Source organism: Macadamia integrifolia, chromosome 7, assembly GCF_013358625.1.
Source record: "Macadamia integrifolia cultivar HAES 741 chromosome 7, SCU_Mint_v3, whole genome shotgun sequence".
Taxonomy (NCBI): domain Eukaryota; kingdom Viridiplantae; phylum Streptophyta; class Magnoliopsida; order Proteales; family Proteaceae; genus Macadamia; species Macadamia integrifolia.
Window position 1 is genome coordinate 21,362,830 of NC_056563.1, and position 8,789 is coordinate 21,371,618.

Sequence of the window (8,789 nt, forward strand, 5' to 3'; positions counted from 1 at the left end):
TTTTTCTTGCTACTTAGGTTACATGTTAACTTGAGTGGTGTACTAGGGTAACTCCTACAGTAGTGCTTTATATGATTTGGGTCCCTTGCTGAGTATCAATGATTTTAAGGGTCTAGGTGATCAAACTATGGGAAGATGAAGTATGCATTGGCAGAATGTAATAGAATCATATTCACTAGCATTTTATTGGTTGTTGTGTCCTCTTTTCCGCACCTCCATAGTTCAATCCACTTGGTATTGCAACTCCATTTTCATCATTGCCTCTTCTATCACTCTCTCAAAATTTGTATCTATTTCAAAATAAAGATTTCAATTTATTGTGATTGCTTTATATTCTCTTCATCCCTAAGGGTGTATTTTTTGTTTCGATCTTTTACTTGAAATTCTTTAATTATTATTTGATACGGATTTTTTGTTTACTTGTTTCCATCACTTGGAAGTCAAGCTCAAAGGTTTTAAAAATTAGAATAAATTCGGTTGAATTGAATTCAATAGTGATTTATCTCGATTCCAAACATTTTGAAACCATTAATTCTAGGGTTTTTAATTACGACTAATTCCAACCATTGGTGGCAATAACATGTCAAATGGATCTTGAAAGGGAAAAATAAAAAGGTTGACAATGAATAAAGGTTTGTGAGACAAACTATTACAACACATTTTTGGGATGCCTTTAGATGGTTTTACATGAATCTACAACCCAACATTACACGAATCTAAGAGTGGTGGGAAGGGCACCAATAATAAATTAATTTAAAAACCATAGGTTTGATACAAGAAAAACATCTCACGAGAATTGTCTTTCTTCAGTCTGGCACCACCGAGTCCATAGCCCTTTTCGCTTCGAGGCATTTTGGCTTTTGGAACCAACTTTTTAGAATCGTCTTTCTTTGGTCTGATCTAAGAATTCAGTTCAAAGAACCATGTCTTTCAAATATTGCAATAAGCGTCAAGATCTCCAACACACTCCAAAAGTTTGGAATAAAAATGAGGTTGGCAATGTTTTCTCTAAAATTGATGAAAATAACCGTCAACTTGCTTTTCTTCAACAAGTGCATCCTCATTTAGTGATGAGTGTTGATTTGATGAAGAGAAACACCAGTTGGTCCTCTTGCAGAGGCTTACACATCAAGAAGAAATATTGTGGCAACAGAAATCAAGAGGAAACTAGATCAAGTTGGGAGATCGCAACTCCATATTTTTTTTTTTCTCTCCATAACGAAGAGAGGGGCAAGAAATTGTATCCGCTCTATCAATCATAATGGACTATCTTTGACATAAGCGAAGGATATCGGACATGCATTCTTACAATACTTCAACGTCATTTATTCTCAGAGCAACAAAATAGATGATGACTATCTCAACCCTATTAGTGACAGGGTTACTTATGTGGATAATGACATATTGAATCACCCATCTCTGAAGCTGAAATTGTTGCAATGGTTTTCTCTATGCCCCCACCACAAGTCTTATAGCCCAAATGGCTTTCCTGGAGTCTTCTTTCATAAAACCTGGTCAGTTGCTGGCAATGAGGTCATCTCCTGTGTTCAAAATTTCTTCACTATTGAGACCTTTAGTATGCAAGTGAACCAGACTTTTTTAGCTCTGATTCCGAAAGTGGAACATCCGTCTTCCATGTCTCAATTGCATTCTATCAACATGTGCAACTTTACTTATAAGAGTTATCTCCCATATTATAGTTAACAAGCTTGGACCTCTCATAGGAGCTTTTCTCCTTTAATCAAAATGGTTTTATCAAAGGTCGTCATATTCAAGACAACGTCCTCATATGTAATGAGCTCCTTCATAAAATCAAATCTATCGAAAAAGGAAGAAAGCATTCTTGTCTCTCAAAATTTATATGCATGAGGCCTATGATGGAATCGAATAGAATTTTTTGCTAGCAGTTCTTCTTCGGTATGGCTTTGATACTCAATGGATTCAATGGGTTATGTTATGTGTGGAAACTACGCAGTACAACGTTCTTCTTAATGGAACCACACTTCCTCTCTTTAAGCCTTCTAGAGGACTTCACCAAGGTGATCTGTTGGAGGTCCTCTCTAAGAAGCCTGCTATTGCTCTTCAAGAAAAAAAACAAATCCATGGTGTTCAATTGTCTAGAGGCAGACAAAAGATCTCCCATATGGCATTCGCAGATGATCTTATAGTATATGGAAAGTTGATATGACGGAAGCTCATGCTCTTAATGATATACTTGGAGAATATTGTTCCTTTTATGACCAAGCTATCAACATCACTAAACCCACATCCCAATTTAGATCCAATGTGGACTCTGCCACTAAACATCAATTCAAGGAATTTTTTCAAATCGCTCCAACTTTAGCTTTAGATAAATATATGGGAATCCCATTCATCAACGGCAAGCTCTCCAAGATGTTGGGTCCTGGTCGACACTGAGGGGGGTGAATCAGTGTGCCAAATCATTTTTCATTTTTCAGCTATACCCCTGATGTGGCAATTACTATTTGCACTTCAATAGATACATGCACAGTCTACTGATGCTACACAGAGCTGTTATGTATACTATTGATAAATCTTTATATTGCATGAAACTTACTCACATAACCTGTATTGCTACCCAAAGTTGTCTCATAAACCTCACATGATAATCACTGTCTCATACATACACAGTCATATGCACATCCACACTGCACCACTAAGTGGCTATGTCTACTAGATGTACACACCATTCTTGCAGCCAAGCACTCCAATCCACAATACAAATACGAGCATACACATCCACAATACAAGAAATACGTGCTTCGGCTAGTTGCCTACATGCACGAAGTAATGCCCACTGTCGGACTCAGTATTTACTCAATATTAATTATGACTACACCCACAGCCAATGGAGCACATTCTCAGTTTCCACCAATGACATGCAATGGCTAGGTCTTCACCCCAATTTTCCCATAAAGATATGAGAAGCAGCACCCACGGCAAATAGGTTTAGGTAGTAATAACTACCAAATAACACACAGCCCCCGTGTCCAGCATTCATTGAACACTAATAAAAAATAAAGTTAGGCTTATAGCAATGCCATGTAGTGAAACATTCATACATGCAAATTTTTTCCAAATATACTACAACTGTCACTTAGGCATTTTATCAAACATCTTGCCTACAATGATTTATAACAATGAAAATTTGACAAAAGTGATGTTACCTTAGCAAGGAGTAATCGTCGAAGATGCAATGATGTCGATCTCCACTTGATGCGGACCATAACCATGTTGTCTCGGTGCTGCCAATGCTTCAACCCCGATTAGCAATTGGGTTTCTTGAAGCAATTCACAATAATCAAATTCTATGTTATTCTTCTTCTTATTTATTTTCTCATTGTCTTTACTTTCAATGGAGCAACAATGACATTCATACTCACACAAACACTCTCTCTCTCTCTCTCTCTCTCTCTCTCTCTCTCTCTCTCTCTCTACTTCTCCTCTTCTAGACTTCATTATAAATAAAGCTTTAATAGAGAAATAATATTCTCAACAAGAACCATCAAACTCCATTAGTTGGGTTTGAGAAAATCTTTATTGAGAGGCATTCAAGACACACACAAATTGAGGGAAAAACTTTTTTTCTATTTCCCTCTTCTTCTCTTCTTTTCCATCTTCTTTTTCTGTCTATTGGCAACAACCAATATAACTTGCTACCTTGGTTTTCAGCAACTTTCTAAACCTCTAATGGGGGCTATGGATCAAGTGCAAGAGGATGAAAGTCTTTCCTTCAAACCCTAAGCCTTTCATGAGCTTCAACTCGTTTTTTCAACCACCTCTACTACCTCTATGTCTGATCTCTTCTCTTTAGTGTGTAGAACTCGGAATGGTAAAGAATTTCCAACTTGAATCACCCAAATCGAAGTTGGGATGAGGGAGATATGGCCCTTTGAAGTTGGGTTAACCAGAAATCTCAAAATAGAATCTTCGGTGGTTAGCGTAGCATACTCTGGCAGTGCGCAAAATGATGGCGCGATTTGGACCGTCGATCTCATACAAGAATAATCTTTTGATCTGAGCCGTAAGATTATAATAAGAGGTCAACTAATGATGTCATGCTGACGTAAGCGGTCAGTTGTGCCTTTTTGTTGTCGATTTTTTATTAACTCTTTTTTCTGAATTTTAAGGGAGCTTGTCTCCCACTCACAAAAAGTGAAGCACCTATCAACCATTGGATCCGAATCCATCAAGATTGGCTTTGATCAAATCTCATAATATCTTTAAGATCAGGATCTTCATAATATCTTCTACACATGCGTGAAACATCATAGCACACCTTAATAAAGTGCAATACCAGAGCATCATTTTCAATGCACAAATCCAATAGAAGGGCTCGCGATGGAATATTCCACATCCTTATCAGCACAAATCCAAGTGCTCCCTTGGATTAGAACCTCGCCTTCGTGGTGCAATATGAGCCATCGATCAAGGATCAACTAATTATTCTTAATAGCATTTAAGCCCCTGCTCCCACAAACTTCAATGCCAAAAACCCCTTAATAGTTATACCTTCAAGATATTGAAATTACACAAAATCACCTGAAATTACACAAAATCACCTGAAATTTCAAAAATAAATCCTATAAAATCCTCCCTACACAAAGAGCAAAATGGGATTTTTCGGTTTGGAATTTCGAACCGACTTCACGGAAATGCATGTAACTTTTTCATATAATTTGTTATCAAAACGAAAAGAATTGCGTTGGAACCACGACTCGACGCTCTACAACTTTACAATCATCTGACTCAACCATGTAAAAAGATCAAAATACCCCTAAACATTTTCGATATCGCATCTTCCTCATATGGAATCAAAACGTGATGAAATCAGAAGTTTTGGAAATATTGGATTTTTTTGTATTGTTATATGGAGAAAATTTATTCCGCAAAATTCATCTTCAATGCTAAAACTGCCCCCGATTGTCACAAATGTCGTAACTTCTTCATACGATATCGGAATGTGATGAAATCAGAGGCATTGGACTAGATAAATTACAATTTATATTTTTTCATGAAAAATTAGAGTTACAAAAATGTTATTTTCACTGCTGAAAATGCCTCAAAGCATTAATAGATCAATTTTGTCGCACACCATGCGGCTCTGTTATCTCATTGATGACACTGAACTCTACCACGTCATCATTTTTTGCTACATCACCCAAATTGGCCACGTCATCACTGCCACTTGGCCGGTTACCAACAATGATCACCATAAAACAACACAAGAATCCTTGTAAATATCTCATTTCTCGAGTTTTTGGGAAGCTCCAACATTGGAAATCCCAATTCCTCGGCCTTACAGGGAAACTGGTGCTCTTCCAGTCCACCTTGTTCGTAATGCCTCTATATAGATGTCCTGCTTCAAAGTTCCATCTTTAGTCCACGAAAGCTTAGACTCTATAAGCCAAAATTTATTTTTCTCAAATGGTACACATCATCACCAACTACCTACTGTTTCTTGCACAACAATTTATCAGCCCAAGAGATTCAAAGGCCTAGGCATTAAGCAGTCGGTGGGCATGAACAATGCTCTGCCAAAAAATGTTGGGAAATTCTTCAACCCAATTCTTCGGTCTGGTGTACTCTTATGAAACATATTACTTCCCAAATGCATCATTCCTCCAAGCATGTTGCCCCAACTCTGCTTATTGGTCATGGAAGTCTGTTTGCTCCGCTTGGGATATCGTGTGGAAATAACTGTTCTTTTAAATTGGAGATAGTCGCACAATCAATCTTGGACTAACTTTTGGATCCCTCATTATCCGCCCACTCAAGCCCCATTTCCTCTCCCACACCCACATTAGTCTCTTAACTCATAGATCAATACACCAAGTCATGGTGATGTGAAATTATAATCCTTTTGGTGGCCCTTTTTGATTGCCATGCGTGTTTTGTCCATTCCACTCCCAATTTTTCAAAGACCATACAAGTTTGTATGGGCAACAACTTCTTCTAGGTCATTATCTATCGCCTCAGCATATAGTATTGCCCTCAATGGTTTCCATCATCAACCCAACCTCCAGTGGCTCAAACTATGGCATATGCCTTGAATTCCAAAATCCCAACTGCTTTTTTGGAAAATTGTACACTACAAACTGCCTCTCCCAGATATTCTTAACACCCGAGGCTTCAACCTCTCCTATTTCTGTCAATCATGCCATCTTCTTCATCAAAATCCAAACCACATCTTCTTCGAAAGCCCCATGTCACAACAGGTTTGACAACTCTCGTGGGTTGCAGCCACTCAACTCGTCCAAACCTATTTTTGACCTCGTTTTGTCTACCTGTTCTCTCTCCTTGCATAATAGGGAAGCTGTCCTTAAGGTCGCTATTGTTTCCAGTGTAATATGACACATATGGAAAGGATACTAGAACCTTACTTTTTGACAGGAAGCTTTTGGCCCCAATAAGATTTTCCTCCTTGCTATTTCTGATGCTTGGGCAATCGCTGACTCCTTTGTTCTTCACACTCCTCGTCCCCCTAGATTCGTCTCATGGATTTTCCTACCTTCTTAATATATTAAGGTTAACGTGGATGTTGATTATCTTGGTTCTCCAGGTCTCGCTGGTATTGGTGCCTTTTCTTGTGGAATTGGTACTTCATTTGCTCTATTGGCTACGGTTTTGGCAGTCAGACAAGCGTTGGTTTTTGCATCCCATGAAGGCTTCCATGATATTATCGTGGAGAGTGATAATCTCCTCTTGACAAATGTACTTCTTAAAACAACCACCAATTGTACATGAAGAATTTCGTTAATTGTTGCTGAATATTTTAGTCTTGTTGGCCGATTCTTAGATATTTTGTTTAGACACACCCTTTGGGAGGGCAATTGCATTGTAGATTGTCTTGCTTCTTGACCAGCTAACAAGCATTCCTCTTGTTTGTTTTCAATCCCACCCTCTTTTGAGCCCTTTCTTGTACCCTAACTCCGTTGGAACGTTGTTCCATCGTTAATAAAGTTCTTTTACCAAAAAACAAAGAGACCATCAATAAAAGAAGACGAAAAGATAGCCAATGGGTAAGGTGGGAATGATTCGTCGATAGAGGCTGAGAGGGGAGAGAGATACAAAATGTTGGCGTAGCCTATGGTTCTCGCTTAGAGACTTTTTCTCCTAAACCTAACACGTTTTAACTAGGACAAGAATGTGGATTGTTGCCAGGTTGAGTGGCCCCTGTGCCTAAACATAGAAAGGGTGATATGACCACCCCGGCCCCATGAACTCACCCCTATTGGATGCTTGTGCATGTAATCCCATTGACCCCCTGCATTGGTGTAGGAGCCACATGACTTGGCGGTCTTCCTTTTTCTTTTTAATTATCAAAATTTATAAGGCGATAGCACTCTCTATGCTTCAACTGAGAATGTGTAAATATTCAATTTGCTTCACATTCTTTCTTATAAATTTTGATTTCTTGTTGCATTCAAAAAAGGAAAAAAATTAGAATCATTATTATAACCAAATTGTTGTGAACAAAATTGACTTCCCAAAGCATGGTGTGCACACTCATTAATCTTTTCCCCAATATTTTAATAAGATGCACATTTCACACCTAAGGGTGATAAAAAATAACTACAATTATGGTCCATTAAACACAGCCTAGAAAAAAATACTGGTGAATCACAAACTTTTCCAATTCATGGCGGTCTACTTGCAAGAAGTTGAAATTATAAGATTCTATTGCAAAAATGATGTAAGTAGGCGACATTTGGTTACAAAGGAAATTAAAGTGATCATAAAGGAAAATTTTAAAACCTAACAAAAGAATAGAAATTTTATTAAAAGAAATCAACTCTAGAGAAACTTCAAGAAGAAAAAATATACATTTTCTCTCCTCCCTTACCCTTGAGTCCTTGACTATATGAGTCACTGGTATGTGACTTATGATAGACTCCCTCTCGTGTTGGAGATCGAATGAGTTATGCCAACTTGATCTAACCCAAGAATTCATGGTTCTAAAACTCGGATCAGATCAATCAGTATTGTCCATAGGGGTGTCAAACCCTAAATTGAACCGGTAAAATCGGCCAAACCGAATCGATAATAGTCTGGGCCAAACCAAACCGAAGCCTTATTGGTTCAATTTCGGTTTGGAGTATTGTAACCCCAAAACCAAACCCAACTGCACCAGAAACCGGATGAACCCAAAACCAAATCAAGACCGGCTCAAAACCTTGATCGAAATTGAAACCAAACTGATAAGAAACCAAAACACTTCAAAATTCATTAAAAAAACGAACTTTTGCATAATTTTGTATACATTTGTATTGAAAGTTGAATTCAAAATGGATCAAAAACCGAAACCAACCTGATTACTAGCCGGTTTAAGAAACCGAAGATAAACCAAAACCAAACCGCATCGAAACTGAAACCAAATCGAAACCAGAATTTCCTTATTGGTTTGGTTTCGGTTTCAGCCTTCCCACACCGAAAATGACTCAGCTCGGACCAAAACCAAGTTGGACCGACCTGTTGACACCCCTAATTGTCTGGAAGGTTAAAATATACTAAAAAAACTGAATTTTAATAAATATCAAGAGTAAATCTGTCCGATATATTATGATATAGGCTGATTCAGATAGGGATGTAAATGGATAGTTGAAATCCGAATTCGAATTTGCATACATATCCGTTTGGTGTACCCGGATTAAAATCCGACTTATCTGAAAAATAATTATCCTATCCGATTAAATTATCAATTAATGATTTTGAGAGTTCTTTAAGTTTAGACAGATTCTATAGAATGAGGAAAATAGTTAAAACAA